Source organism: Symphodus melops (genome assembly GCF_947650265.1).
Source record: "Symphodus melops genome assembly, chromosome: 17".
NCBI classification, from domain to species: Eukaryota; Metazoa; Chordata; class Actinopteri; order Labriformes; family Labridae; genus Symphodus; species Symphodus melops.
The window spans coordinates 17,234,358-17,250,507 of NC_136707.1; the positions used below are offsets into that span (position 1 = coordinate 17,234,358).

At 40.1% G+C, this 16,150-nt stretch overlaps 1 protein-coding gene across 5 annotated transcripts in view; it reads left to right on the forward strand.

The window, feature by feature from the left end:
- The window catches only part of adgrl1a (adhesion G protein-coupled receptor L1a), a 147,059-nt gene that overhangs the window by 43,791 nt on the left and 87,118 nt on the right, over positions 1-16,150 (forward strand). For 2 of the 5 annotated variants that reach the window (XM_079365547.1, XM_079365549.1), the window contains exon 1: positions 9,434-10,308. The exons of 1 other annotated variant lie outside the window; for it this stretch is intronic. The gene's annotated coding sequence lies outside the window, so the exon portion shown is untranslated. Of the gene's footprint in view, positions 1-9,432; positions 10,309-16,150 lie in introns of those variants that run through there. 2 more of the 5 variants (XM_079365552.1, XM_079365551.1) reach the window with 2 other exon arrangements.

The window sequence follows — 16,150 nt, forward strand, 5'->3', positions numbered from 1 at the left end:
CTCTTGTGTCTTGCTTTAAATCACCGCTGATCCAAGGCTTGTATTTATGCATGGCATGGCAAAGGAAACAAGCATCCTAGGTGTTTTGTTTTTTTCTTGCATACTTGGGTAATCGGAGTGTGCAAACGTGCACATGAGTGTGTTTTCATCTGGTGTGCGGATGCAAATGGGCCTGTTTATGAATTATTACTCAGGGTGAAGTCGCAACTTTTAATCAATTACTTAAATGCAAATTGCTGAAATATTTAATAATGTCACTGCAAATTCTACATGTAGTCAGTCTGCTCTCCCATTGAAAACATAAAACACCTTCCCTGAATAGTGTTTTTACTCATTGATGTTATGATTCTGAGCTGTTTAGACCTTATTCTGTGAAGACGCACTTTGCCTCAGGAGGTAAGAGGATGCTATCAAAGACCAAATAGTCCTGCAGGATTTCAGAACGGAAGAGGCCAACTTTGCAGAGTGAAATACACTGCATAATGTAATGCACAGGAGATATGATGGTATTTTTAGAGTGAGGCCAGTTAGATCCACAGAAAATAAAAGCTAATTTAGACAATAAATCTTAACTAAACAGCCAGAGCTCTTTAAGAGAGATGTCTGCAGAGTTGAGAAAACTGGTCTAACCTGTTTCCCATCTCTGAGAGTTAGCTGCTCAAATATTGATTTTTCTGTCGAAGATCACACAAATTACACCAAAAATTCTGTTTAAGGGTAGACTTCACTGCTCCAGAGTGAAAAAAACCGTAAGGCAAAACTATCAAAAACGACATACAGACGTACGAGGCCATAACAGTTCAGCTACCTGTAGTAGAAAGTGAAAGTTGGGAAGCAGCTAGAGCAGTAATGAGTTGAGGTATGTGTGACTGACCCATCTTTGTTTCCTCTACTTTCAGTCTGTACATATACCATTCACACAATAACAAAGTGCCTTTATAAGCTGTTGAAGGGCATCAAAGAGTCGCTCTGGATAAGTTCTTAACCTTCACTTCATCTTCTCTCAACCGGTCCTCTTAACTCAGCATCAATGCATGTCGAGTGTTTCTTCACGCAGCTGTCTGCTCTGATGCTTTGGTTCCATCTCTTCATCACCATTTGGAGGACATTTAGGATATTTCCACAAGGACACCATCGATCCCTCCAAAAACACCTCCACCTCCACCCTCCCCAACCAATTTGCCAGCAGTAAAACTAATATTGTCTTTAATCAGATGCAATTAGGACTGCAAGTTAAGATCTCCTCCCAATTAAAACTCATTAGGCCCTTAATGTCATTAGGGGAGTGTTGAGTAACCACTGCTTGCATAGGTGGCTTCTTGGAGACAAACAATGGTTCAAGTCAGTGTCTGCGGCCTGTGTGAACTGTTAAGGAGTGGTGTAGAGAAAAGATGTTCAGGTTTGAAGTTTTTTTTTTTTTTTTGCTCCTTCAGTTGATTTCTGTGAAAAATCTCGACTTGAGTTCACTGCCTTTTAGAATGAAATGTCTAGTTAGTTACAGCTGCTCAAAGCTGTTCAGTTTTTTTTGACCTTGTGACTATAAAGTGAGGCTACTTATATGCAAAAGTTGAAACACTGTATGAGTCAAAGTTCTTCTGTTGTTCCAATGGAAACACTTTGTTTTTAGATTTGCACAATAACCATGGCTGTCTTCTACTGATCATCACAATGTATGGGTTAAGGTTGGTGAGGCCTCTGAAACAGTCCCTTTATGTGTGAAAAGAATACAGTGTTCATTTGTTAACACCATTTGCAAGAAAGCAAAACAGGAAACTGGAAGAAGTCAGAGATTTTGAGTTTTTTTTTTTAAATATGGCAAACGCGCATTGAAACAAAGTGTTTTTTTTTGTTGTTTCTACCATTTAAAATTCTGTACACTGTGACTGAAGTAAAATGCCAGGTCTTCAGTGATCAGTAATTAATCACAGTATCGGTAACTTTAGGTTTTTTCTTGGCCTGAATCATTTTGCCTTGAAGTCTACAAATCCCCTGCCTTTAATTATGATTATAGAATACAACACTGCCGACGTTTAATTAACCTCAGGTGAAACTTAACAAAACGGCTGCTAAAAGGAGAGACTGCCTATTTTAAACAGCACAAGGGACACTAATAGAGCTATACACGGCATTGTTGATACTGAGAGCACAGTTTTGTGTAAGGATGACAGTAGTTTAGTTACCAAAAGAAAATTATTTAAAGTGCGACCAGTGCTTATGTTTGGAAACTTGACCCTCATGAATGCATCAGAAACAGAATCGGCTTCATTAGTCAAAAACATACAAGGGATTTAACGTCAATGAAGTCTACTCTCTTATTATCAAGGCATCACATTAAATGTCAACAATGAACACAACATAGACGCAAAAAAGGCAAAGACTCATACAAACATGCGTGTTTTTATCCCGCCTGCATAAGAAAAATAGATTGACTTTATTTTTCCTTTACAGGAAATGACACCGTCACAGTGGCTGCAATCACGGATCTGTTAGCTGTGTTCTGCGTGTTTGTCTGCTCTATTCAAAGAACAATCAATAACTCAGTAGACCATTACGCTTTTGCAACACGGATACAAACAAAAGCAGGCAGCAGGGTCAAATATTCGCATTTCATTATTGACTACAAACTAAAGAAATAATTGAACTACTGTGTCTAAAACCTGTAAAACCCCAGTTACCAAACCCCGAACTTCCAGATGCGTGACAAAGTGAAAATATATGAAGAAGCTGATTTTCTGCTCTTTCTGAACTACCTTCCAATAAACAACAAAAATAATGTGGAGAGCAGCCAGACAGCATAACTGCTGAAGGTAGATTGAGTTTGTGTGTCTCTCTGTGCGCTCAAAAACAGTTCACCATTGATTTCTGAGCCGCATGCCGAAGAGGACTTCTAAAACCTTGAGACAGCCTTACCTTGAAGTTAATGCGCTAAAGGCAAACAGAAACAGTACCTCTTCGTAGATTCATACGATCACAAAGCTTCCTTTGAAATCCCTCTCAGTACACAGTTTCTGGCGAGTAAATCTAATCTAAAAGCATACCATTATGTAATTCTGCAAACTTTAAACTGCCCGCGAAGGGGTCGACTTTAAATGTGCAGAATGTTTTGGGGAGAGCGGCAGCATGGTGATGAGGACGTTTATCAGTGAGAGGGTTTCAGTTCTGTGGGTAGGGCCTTTAAAATGTCTGTGTGACACCAATCAGCAGTAATTACCGTGGGGGTTTGAGTTTTCATCCCGCCTCTAATTGGCCTTTGCTGTCAATCAACAAGTGATTTCTGTTCACAATTGAACTAAGGGGAATGATAGAGGCAGCGATGGCGGGATAATTGAAAATAATTGAGCAAATTGCGGATTTGAGAAGTTGGCTTCATCAGCACTGCGGGGGCGGAATATGAGCATGTGGAGAGAATAGAGGTGAACAGAGGAAAAGCCTGATCTTAATGATAATGAACAAAACATTCGCCTCCATTTTGCCTCCACCCTCGAGGATACATGTGCTTATCTGAATAATCAGCCTGTGCATGTCTCAATGTCACATGCATGGGAGAAGATGAGCACCTTTGATCTCTGCATCCTGAGCTGCAGAAGCTATTCAGCAGCCTGAGGGCTTACATCCTGGCCCCGGTCTGAAAAGCCTCTTGAGCTCTGAGGAAGTGAACCTCTGTGGTGCAACTGTGCTGGAGTCTCTGCATATAATTAAATGTGTGAATTCCACACTGGGCATGTGTGAGAAGGAGGGAGAGTCCATATGTGGAGCTTTTTTAACATGTCATTTTGATTTAACGGCTAATTTAGCGACATAATGTCTCTTCTTTCTATACAAACTTTATTTGGGCTTCACAGTATGAGAGTAAGTAGCAGCATAAATCAACTTCAGTCGACTTCATTTTCATCCGTGGGAGGATTTGTGTATCAGATAAAGTAGCAATACCGACAAACTATTGGGACTAAAGGCAGTCCCTCAGTTTCAGTTGTTTGTCATCTCTTCCTTTTCTTCCTCCTACTCGCCCCATCCTCAAGAGCTGCTTACCTTCCACAGTTTCGAGAAGAAAAAAAAAACACATCTCGCCTGCAATTTACATTTCCATATGCTGCCAGTGGCGCCAGGGAGAGTGGATAATTGGGTTGAAAGTGGTGACGGTGAGAGCAGGATAGAAAGGGATACAGAGAAGGCCAACTGAAAAAAAAAAACAAAAAAAAAAACAAGCCATTACAGGATGGTTTTCTTTTTTCCCTTTCACTCGTCATTTTGCAATGCAGCTCTTAACCACTTGTGTAGCTGAAAAGATTTACCTTGGCCTCCCATTCTCTCTCACTCTGGCAGATTCACTCTGTACTTGCCTCCCCCAGAGCCTCACTCCCGCCCTGCTTCTGCCTCATCCATATTCATCCAGTATCTCTCTCTCTCTCTCTCTCTCTCTCCCCCTCTCTCTGTCTCTCTCTGTCTCTCTCTCTCCCTCTCTCTATGTCACCCACAGCATGGTGTTAATACACCAATTAGTACTAAGAGCAGATAATGGACTTTGTGATATTGCAAAAGGGAAAGAGAGAGACACAGAGACATAGCGAGAGAAAAAGACAAAAAGAGAGCAATATTGAGAGGGAGAGAGAGAGAAAGCGCGCGGGGGGGGGGGGGGGGGTCGGCGCCGAAGTCTTTATGGATGTGGTCTCTGAAAATGTTGAAATGCTGCGTTTGCTGTGAACATCCATCCAATGGAAAGAGCATGATGGGAAGAGCGCTCCAGTGGTCACAGGGTTGCTATATAAAAGCTTAGGTGTTACACCAACGCTTTGCTGGCTCCAAATACTCGTGTCTGTTTGCCTTTGTTGGACTTTTAAACCCATTTCATTGGTTTCTTCCCCTTTCACTACTGGAAATACCATACAGTTTCTGTTCATATCTCCACCCACAGGCCTTCTATTCCATTGCACTCTCTATACTGAGCATGCAGGACTACAAAGACTTCCTCCAACAATGGTGCTTCTGCAGATATACTGACAATATTTTGATTCTATTATTATATGCAAGATATGGATTTATTCATAATCCTGAAAATACGTCTTTTTTAAATATCTTAACAAGATTCAACATAATGAAACACGTGATTTTGATGCCAATATGAAAGACTTTTATCAACTATTGATTGGGACTGATCCGATGCATTGTGTAGTCATAGGTACACATGGCTAATATATGATTAACATTAATATGATCAATATACTTCCTGAATTCTCTATACCAATTCACTATAACAAATCAATATAAACATTTAAAAAACACAGTTGCACAGATTATTTTGTACACCTCATTGGAAAAAGCCTTTTCATAACTTGTCTTGGCTTGTTACACAAACTGTAATTTTGTGTTTTGTGGTAAAGGAGCTAATTTGTCAATCAGCACAAAACACAAAGCGGTAGAGCTGTGAAAACAGGAGATATTTGCAAATAGGGCAAGGTGTTGTGTAAATAATGGTGCTGCATAAACATGAGCTCTGAAAAATTGGCATTAATGAAACATGAGCCAGAACAAATTAAAATATGCCAGCTGTACGAGTCCATTTTCTCCTCCTTTCTAGAAGAAAACAGGAAATATTCAGGCAAACAGGACCACTGATGCTTTGTTGATAAAGTCTATCTTATCATGCAAGACATCACCCTATTGAGAATATAAATGCAACATGGAACATAAGTGAACAAAAAGAATGATTATTAACAATGACTGAAATTTTCACAGTCATGGTCGAGCCTGAATGAATTTATTCAGCGCTAGAACGTCCCCACACACTCGTATAAAAAAGCACTACAAAGCTTCACTGTGGTAGCCTCTTATCTTGTGTTTCCTTTCATTTTTCCCATCCCCTGTGTATTTTAACCACCGCATTTATCAACACTTATCTGGATCATTTTATTTGGGGCGAAAGCAGGAAAGTAATTATGATGTGGTATCTAAAATATTGAAGTCTCTTTTGAATAAAGCTGGATCTGTAACTTAGCTAAAAAAAAAAAAGTACATTCCTGGAGGATACTGAAGTGCATCCATTTATTTGTGGGTCTCTTCAGACTGTACAAAAAAACAGACTACTGAATAAAATAAGGTGTCCTCATTGTCCTCAACTTTGGATGTAAAGGAACGAAGGCAGAAGATAAAAACATGCAAGACAGGACTAGTTCTTATACTCTGACCTATTTGAATGACGTGTTCGGCTTGTTATGATGCGTGTAAAATGTGCTTGTATGCACATTTATGTTTTCTGATTTACCATTCATTGTGTTTGTAGTCTATTTTAAGACTACTGCATGAAATGAGAGCAACATGTTTTACCTGCGTCTCCAGTGTATACTGTACTGTAATAAAATAACATCCAGCTTTGACTTCCCACAACATATCTGTAAAGCTTTATATAGACGTGTTTATATTCCTGTTCACCACATTTGACTTTCTAATATGATGCTATTCATGAGTAAAGTGATCAAGCAGGGAGAGCTGCAGTATTTGTAACAAGGGACCACTGCTTGTATAGAGGGCCAATCAGCACTTAATCATGTGTAGTCACTTCTGTTGTTGCTAAGATACCGGCGTACGATGAACATCTACTCCGACTACACAAAGCATGACTTGATGCTGTGACTGCGTCCACATTCTTTTCTTGGTGGTCCATTCTGTACAGTAGGTGATCAATCTCTTGTGGTTACACTCAGCACAGTGACTTTGCATAAATAACATCTGATCTAAAAAAAAAAAAAAAAACTGAATGTGTGCAACTGCCATGAAACACAAACTACATTATGCTAGCTGTATATTGGCACGATGAGTCAGGCGGCCCTTGAAGGTCAATTGACTGGATTTGAGAGCATAGAACAGAGTAGGTGCTGTGTGACAGAAGGATAAGTGGAAAAGGCGTGTAGAGCCCATTCAGTAGAGCCCAATATTAGCCTTCATAATAGAAAGTGACAAAGGCATTTTCAGAAGGGAGAGAGAAATTGCAACATGCACTGGGCACTGGTGCAATTATTGCATGTGATATGGAAGTAGAATAATTTCATCTGGCAGTGTTGCCTTCCCCGTGCGCACCAGGAGACCCAAGACTGCCTCAGAAAAGTCCAAGATTTATTATAGATATTACGTTTTAGCCTGGCTTAGCTAAAACAAAACAAACAAAAAAAAAAACTTAGATTAAAAAAAGATATAATGTAAGCAGATTTGTTAACATTTGAATAAAAATACATGTTGATTTAAAAGTAATCGCGAAGAATAAATCCCATCCAAAACATTCAGTTTGTCAGACAGACAAAAAGCATTCCTTTAAATCTGCTTTAAAGTGACACTGTCAGCGAAACAGCAGCAACATTATCAACAAGTGAAAATCACTGTAAAAAGGACCACAAGTAGGTCACATCTTTATGTGTAGGTATACTGGATTAGCTTCATATCTAAATTTTATGATAATGTCTATGAACATTGTGAAACAATGACAGCGCACACAAAAGTCTTAAAGTCATTGGACTGAAGCACTAATGTTGCTTACATAACTGCATCTTCTCTAAGTTAGCTAATGTTAGCTGACATGAGCTATCATGAGGAACTGTTTCGAGGCCACGGAAGGCTGCAGCAGCTCAAGTCCTCAGTGCGCTCTTTTTTTGTTTTGTTTGTTTTGTTGTCTTGGTAACTAATGCAACTTTTTGTTTCAATGACAAAGTTGTGTAATCCAGTCTTTTTTAAAAGTGTTGCTTAAAAAGAGAAAGATGCATTTGGTTAAATGTTAATTTAGAGCAATTTGTTAGTGCATATTAGAGCCCATATTATCGACTGGTATTGTCTTATCCACTGACTATCGGCATTGGCATATTTTTATTGGAGATATGCTCCAAAAGTACTAGATTTATTCACCAATGAAATTGCATTTAATTTGGGTTTTATTGTTCCCTCCTCTTTCACCAGCCTATATGGATTACAACAAGCATCACTCTCCAGAGTGTCAGGTGGTGATGCATGCACATACTTACTGTCTAGTTCAGAGACCACCTTGTCTTTATTATACCTTATATCTTTTCTAGATAGATAGATAGATAGATAGATAGATACTTTATTGATCCCGAGGGAAATTCTAAGTGTTTGATATAGCTGCAATTGAGGGATCAACATATTAAATGTGTAATTATATACCTAGAGTATCTATCACAACAAATTCCATCGAGCTAAGAAATATATCGGCCCATATGAGTTTTTTGTCCCAAATATAGTTTGTGCGTGTGTGCTCCATTACATTTGACCATAGCTCTGGTTCATGGTGCTGCCCTATTATCTGTCCTGTGATGTTTATGGTACTGTAAATGAGAAGCAATATACCTGACATATATGAAGCAGTGTGGTACAGTGTGTAACATAAATGATGCAGTGGAAATGCAGGATGTGCAGTTTGTAGCATGTGTGTGTGCATGTGTGTATGTGAGTTTGTTAATAAATGATCAGTGAACCACTTTAGTCTAGTGTCACCATTGTGGACTTTCCGGTTAGGTTTTATTAAATAGATATATTAAATAATAATAAATATACAGACTTGCAACACACATTTACATTCTCATATTGTGTTTATCACATGGCTGTCTATCTTTTTACAATATGCTGTATATGATGCACACTGTTGTTGACTCATGTTTTCGTTTAAGGGTTATTCCTTGTACTTTTTTTATTTAATTTATTTTTTTAGAAATTTATTTTTTCTTTCTTACTCCAACCCGAAGAGCCCTGAACTTCTGATTCATGATTGCGTGATTTTAAGTAACAAAAGCTTTATTTTTATAGGCCATCTACTTGTGCTGTATAAGCAAGTACTCTTTTACACACGTTTCTTTTAGTTGAAACAGCTCTTAAGACTTAAGAGTTGTGTGTGTCACAGTAAGTGGAGAAATAACAGTGCAGTCAGTTCACCTCATCGGGAAATCAGTCTTTTTCCTCATGCAGCTTCTGGAAATTTAACCAGTGAATTTAATCAAAATAATCTCATCAGAATATCTGAAGACATAATACGATGTATACAAGTACAGAGAATTGAATATATAACTACAAACATGTGCAGTGTTGAACAGAGGTAGTGTTGCACATTAGGCTCAATGACGACTATCATCTATTGTTTCAGTGTTGCACACATGGGTGACCGAGAAAAAATGCTGACTGTTTACAGACAGATTGTCCAGTTGAAGTAACATCATGGTTAAGTTTCAAGTTGTATGTGTAAATACGTTCAGGGCCTTTAAAATGTGTAATTTTATATTTCAAATGAAAAAAACCCTTAATGGTTCCTAAATCTAACTTTTGGAAGACACGTAAGTAAATAAAGTAAGATCTCCCTAGGTGCTAGTCCTGTTCAGAGGAAGGAGTACAATAACTAGTGGGCGGGCAGATGTGGCACATTTTTTCCTGCCTTCAGTCAGGGTTGGTTATAAAAACTGTCTTGACTCTGTCTTTAGGCTACCAAACTGTACGTGAAAGGCAATGATGAATGCGCTGGGTTGTAAAAAGCCTGATGCAAAGCTGCAGTGGTCGAACACACCGTGTGAATGGTCCTGATGAGAGTGTGCGCTGCCTGCCGACGAAGAGGGAAACTAGAAACGGGTGATCCGCTCGGTGCGTCAGGACGCACAAGATTACCGCAGATGGCCTCTGTAGGCTGTTCTAATTCCAGCGGATGATTTCAGACCGTAGAGCTTTTATTTGTTTCAGTCTACACGAAGGTGAAGAGTCGACCGAGCGAGAAGAAAAGCGTGCTGTGAACATTTGCACGAGACATCCAAGAGTCGATTTCTGTTACGCAGACGTTTTGCGACGGCGGCACATTTGCTGTAATGCTCGCCATCTAAGCAGCGACGGACGGAGAACGCGACTGCAACTTCAATATTTTTAATATTCCGCCGCAGTTTAACATCTCCATCTGCGCTTCCCGCTGAACTAACTCGAATTTTATTCTTGTTTTCGAGCAGGACAATGATTTCGTCACTGTTGTTTATTTTGATGCCCGCACGGGCGCATTTCCGTGAGAATCTGCTCTGCCCGTGAGGATATTCATCCCACTGCCTGTATCACATTTTCAGTCGGGTGGATTTTTTTCCCCTCTCTCGTTTCACGGCGGTTTGTCTTTAAGGTAGCACGCTATTAATTTTTAATTCTTATGCATCCGCACGAAGACGGGACCAGAGAGGAGAAAACGAGTGCTTACCAGAGGAGGGAAGAAGGAGGCAAGTGAGGAGGGAATCGAGAATGACCGAGGCACACTGAGGGGGGGAAAAGGAACACGAGATTGGAGGATTTAAGGTAGGAACGACTCGCAGTTCTCGTTTTAAATATGTCCTTAAATTATGTGATACCAGTGCGACTTTAATGTTATGTAAAGTGCACCAACCAGGCTCTCAGGATCAGGCTGCGTGAGGTGCTCAGGCATGTAAACCGATTTATTTATTGACATGTCATGCCTTTAACAGACTCTTGACTCTTGCTGTTTACGCAGTCTCTTCATGTTTGAAATGCGTACTGGATGCTCAAAATGAATGGGATCTGAGAATAAGACTCCTGTCTGTGGGCCTGCGTAACATGGCCTGCACACTAATAGATTTAGGCAGTTTTTATTATTAGGTACAATCTGGGAGCAGGGAAACTGAATATTTGCTTGTCCAAGAAAGGGATCGCACTGAGAAAATCCAAGCAGTAATTGTAAGGCTGTTAAATGGTAAACAGTCAGTAATGAACTAATTATTTCAGGAGCAAATGGTTAAACATCTTCCTAAGCAGTAAAAAGGGACAGAGGAATCAAGATGTCCAGGGATGCTGGATTTAACATTTCTCATGGCGCTTCCTCTGTTTTAAGTCAAAGAGAGAAAGAAATAAAGTCCCTCTTTTAATATTGGAAGAATTAATGCATCGGACTAAAGTATTCGCCCTCAATGTGAACTACTTTACCCAATCCCCCTCGCTCCAGACTCCACCATTAATCCTGTCCCTTCTCAAATCATTGTCTATAGGCCAGCTGCCCCCATGAGTCCTTGAGAAATGTTCCATGGAGTCTCCAGCAAAATAAACATTGATTAATGTCACTCTGATGTAACTGATCACAAATATGAATCATAGTATATAGCATTGCGTCATGTACTCAATAATAAATGTATAACCTCAGTAAAGAATACAATAACAGCAGGAGAAATCCTCCCTTTTATCCAAATTTTGTCAAATGTGATCCTGTAATGTTGAGGGGCTCATAAGATGAAAAGTGAGGGAGCCCTCATAATGTTACTATGCTGAACTAATTCCCAATTTAATAATGAAACATCTAATAAAAAGGCCTCAACAGCCTACATTGTACTAGTGATGGAAGAAATTAAACCTTCTGCCATTGTGTGTTATTATTCTGATAAAATTGAACCTGAGAAAGCGGATGAGAAAGACCCCCAAAAACCAGTTATTTTCTGTTGGTAAGCCTTATCCTCATTTCACCGGAGTGCATTGTGTTTGTCCTGCCGGTTCTTGGGGAAAAAAATTGGCATGTCTACTATTCTGAAGGGGCTGAATGAAATTCAAATTCTTCAGGTGGTAAAACAGCAATATTGCAACTGTCTGATTGCGTTATCTGGGCATTCAAGAAGCCAGACTTGGAATTGGTTTACTGCCAAACACTCTCCCTGGGAAGACAGAAGGATTTATTTCCCCCTTGTCTGTGTGTCACATCACCATCAGAAAAATTATTCTCGCCTTTCAGTGGGTGAATAATAGTCATACATTAGCATGGCATTAATGATCGTCAGACTTTTAATAAGTCACTAATCATAATTAGATTTATTTCATTGCGAGTGAAGCGTTTCAGGAGGCTCTAAATACCGTGGTCAGGATTCAAGCTCCTTGTTATTTTGTTGAAGGGAGTTAGAAAGGAGATGCCACATACGGATCCTGCCTGTCACTCCTTGCACAGAATTACTAAACTATTCTAGTTTATCACTGTGCATACTTGCTTGCATCCATCACATATGCACAGACACACTTTCTGTTTGTGCGCGCGCGCACACACACACACACACACACACACACACACACACACACACGCACACACATACACAATCATTTAATGAATAACTATAACAGTTCGTTCTCCCAATAGTGTAAAGCCTACTTTATGTTCCTCTCCATTTTTACTCTCCTCAACATTGTGAAATATGTATGTACCCCCTGTAGCTCTTTGATTTAATGAATATGTTAATAGAAAAAAAGCAGGAAGATACAGAACTGATATGAATTTCAGAAAATGACCTATGAGGTTTTACACCCCCAGGACTGCTAGAAGCATCTTTGTGAGTTCAAAGAATAATCTGAGAATAGCATTCACTGGATAACAACAGATGCTGAATGCTCTTGTTGTGGTGAGAACATTTTTATAGTGGTACATTTTTCCCAACATGGCTGTACATTCACGATGGACATGTTTTGTATGGCATGTGTTAAGTTAAGAAATGTTGATTTAGCGCGATGACTCTTGGTGGAGATCTTTTACTATGCTGTGATGGACATTAACATCTCTTGTAAGTTCATATGGTGTGATATGAAGATGTGCGTGACTTTTCGCAGCTGCACATTGTTCTACAGTTGACAATGGGGTACCAAATAAATTCATTGAAATGTCAGAGAGAGGAAAAAAACCTACAGTTTATACAATGTCTTTCTTCATTACTGTGGGTTTTCTTTGGTTCCCTTTTCTAAACTGCGGCTGCAACGTTTACTCATCGCTATTTGAAAAAAGAAAAAGAAAAACGTGTTCAAAAAATAATATTGAACATTTTCCCAAAAACTGGACAGAAGTTTGTACACATTTTAGAGCCATCTGTAAGTTAAGAGGATTTTTAAAAATTCTTAAGCAAAGCACACAGCGTTGTTTCCACCGTCTATATCAGGAAAAAACATGCTCTGGTGTTATTCTAGGCATCTTTAATAAAAGAATGTGTAACCATCCACCTTGTCTTTTCAGTTATGTTGCATTTTTGTTTTTCTTTTAGGAACACTTTAACAATTCGTCGAAGGATGCGGTTTGTCTTTTATCATGTGAGATCATAGATACGGCATCTCGGCTCCTTAAATAAACTAATTGGAATTTCAAATTACTTTTATCCCCATTTGTTGCGATTATCCAGAACACACACACACACACACACACACACACACACACACACACACACACACACACACACCTAACACAGTCTGTACTCCTGCTGCTGCAAACCTGCTCACCTCCTGGAGGGAACGGTTGGAGGATCTTTTGTGCCACAGTGATGACGATTTCAGCGCTCACGCTGAAGATTTGTCCGATAAGAAATGTTATCTCATCGTTGCCTTTTGAAGATGAAAGGTTGCCAGATATGAAATACGATTCAAGCTACAACACGGCTGACAAAGGAGTCTGCAGGTCCCAGGCTTCTCATGGTCAGATATACAGAAACCTTGAATAATCACGATCGTATTGATTTCTTTAATTCTGAAGATTATTTGGAATTATGATCCAATCATACAACTCATGAATGAGATGCATCTTTTTTTTTCAATGTCTGACGGGGTTTTTTGTTTTTTTTTAAACCATGTTTAACAGCACACTCGAAGAGATGTGGCTAAATGGTGCCATCACTTCCGACTTTACGGCGAACATTGTGTAACAGGATTCGCCAAACCGTTGCATATTTTCTGACATTTAATGATCAAATAAGTTCAACCTATTCATGCCATTATGATGGAGGTAGGATGGACATGTCAGTGCCTCACTTGGTGTTTTTTTACGTGCTTTTGTGAATAATTGCACGGCTTGTGAATAGACAAAGGATATTTTTTGCGATGCTTTGTCTCTGAAGGAAAGTCTTTGGATGGATTGACTTGGAAACTGTTTATCATGTAGTGTCAGGTAGCTTTTCCTCAATGCTTCCCTTCATATGCAGCTCTGTTCACCTGATAGCAGCAGCTCTGTGGTTGTCAACACACTGATAAGACTTGTCCTGACAGGAAAGCCATTACGATTATAATAACAGTTATTGTGGTTCCCCGTTTTACCGCTGCTGAAAATACACACTGGAAATGGTTTTAAACTGCTGTTGTTGGACTAATTATTGCAATCAGGAAACTCTATTATATTTTTCTAAGGCTATTCATAATGTGTTGACTGTTTTCCACTTAATGCTAGATTACATTTTTGGAGCATGAACATGAAATAACTGATTAGAAAGAGAGAAACCAGGAAAGTACACGAGAGGGAAAAGAAAATGGAAAAGGTACAGAGGAGGGGGGGATGGACAACAAGCAGGAGTTGTCTTTGCTGTGTTGCTGAGGTGTGAAAGTGATGGGCAGCGTGTGTCCGTCGTGAATCCAGAGGCTTGTGCGTTGCAGACTTCCCTGTGAACGCAGCAGTGTGTAACTGCAGGCTCTGTGGTCTCCTACATCTGGAGAGAGGCTGAAGGTGAGGGCTTCGAGAAGCCAATCTTATAGAAACCTCACCACATACTAATTCAATTCAGTTGCTGCCAGCCTTGAGCCTGTGTAGGCGCCGGGATGGCGAAAATGAACAGGAGCAACAAGAGCACATGGACAGAAGAAATCGATGAGGACTCTTTTTCATAAATGGAGTGGGTGTTAAATTAGCTGGATGGGCCCATGTAGCAACACATTGGATTGAGTGCCTGGTGTATTTGGGGTGTGTCAATCGACTGAGAGACGACTTGGTGTACAGCAGTGAAAAGACTCTGTGCTCAATCAATGTGACCAATCAGCCTCACCAGCAATTCATTTGGATTTACAGAGATAATTGTCAGAGGGAAGGAGGCTTTGAATTGGGGTTTCATAAGTGCGTCACTGCAGTTATGAGAACCAAATTTCAACCAGTGTTTGTAATAGTTAGGTTTGAATGCCCTTTTAAGCCTGCCTGATTTTCCTATTCATGTTGTTAATAGCAACTTCAAATACCAGTTATCAGCTCACACTGTTTTTGTCAGTTTTCATTTCTAAATGTGTGTTTAATGGGGTTTCAAAGCCGTGTGCCAGGACACACTTTTGAATGCACTTGAGAATAATGATCATAAATCCATATAAACCTAACCTGTTGGTTTTCTGACATTTTAGGAAATCAGTCGTGGCAGCTTATGTCAAGGGGTGTTTAATGGCAATGACACTCTTAACACTCTGCAATCAATTCTGGTCCCTGTGTACCTACAGCGGAGCGCACTCGCATACAATCAGCGATTCGGGAAGCAAACACAAACGCATGTTCAAACAAGAACATCTTTGTTTCCTCTTTATTATGATTTACTTTGACATAAATCAGGTGCTAAATTAGCAGAAAGGTAGAAAAAAAAGATCTTGCACATAAAGACACACAGAGTGGGGATCATCTAGCCCGCTTAGTTAAACCCTTATCCTCCGATACTTGCAGAAGCTTCCCCTGACCAATCTGTTCATCTGAAAAAGGAGCTGCACACAGATGCAAGGAAGCAGGGATCAATTGACTCAATAGCTTGTCCGGTCAATCCTTATGTTTTTTCTGATGGCTTGACGTGGGGCGCAGGCCAGAGTGGCGGATGAGGTCCTCTAATTGGCTCGGCCAGAGAGGGTGAAGCGGGACGCTGAGTGGTAATGGCAGGAGGAGTCACTGCTCCTTCTCACACCTGGCAGTCTCACTGTGCTACCGTCAATATGGACATCTTTGTCCTCATTACCTTCAGCTTAGTTTCATGTACAGAGGCTTCATGTGGCGCTGCAGGACTCCAATGATCCTTCATTACACCTTTGTTTACACTGTTGAATTCTAACCAGCCACTTACACTTAGTGAGTAACATGGGAGTTGTTGAAGATTGGTTGTGCTTTCGACGCGTGAGCTTGGGTGACAGAATTAGGAGGGACGTGTACACAAACAGGAACTCTGTTTGCGTGTGCTTGTTAATTCAGTCTCTATATGCTCATGAATGCGTCAGGCTGTCTGGCCCTTACAAGCAGTGATGTTCATCTGAGACTCAGACGAGGCGCTCCGCAGAGGATGGCTCGGGCAGGTTCATATTTGTGTCAGCACAACTCCCCCCGGAGAATATGGTGTTGGACTGTGGTGAGCGTGTTTGTGTGTGTGTGTGTGTGTGTGTGTGTGTGCTT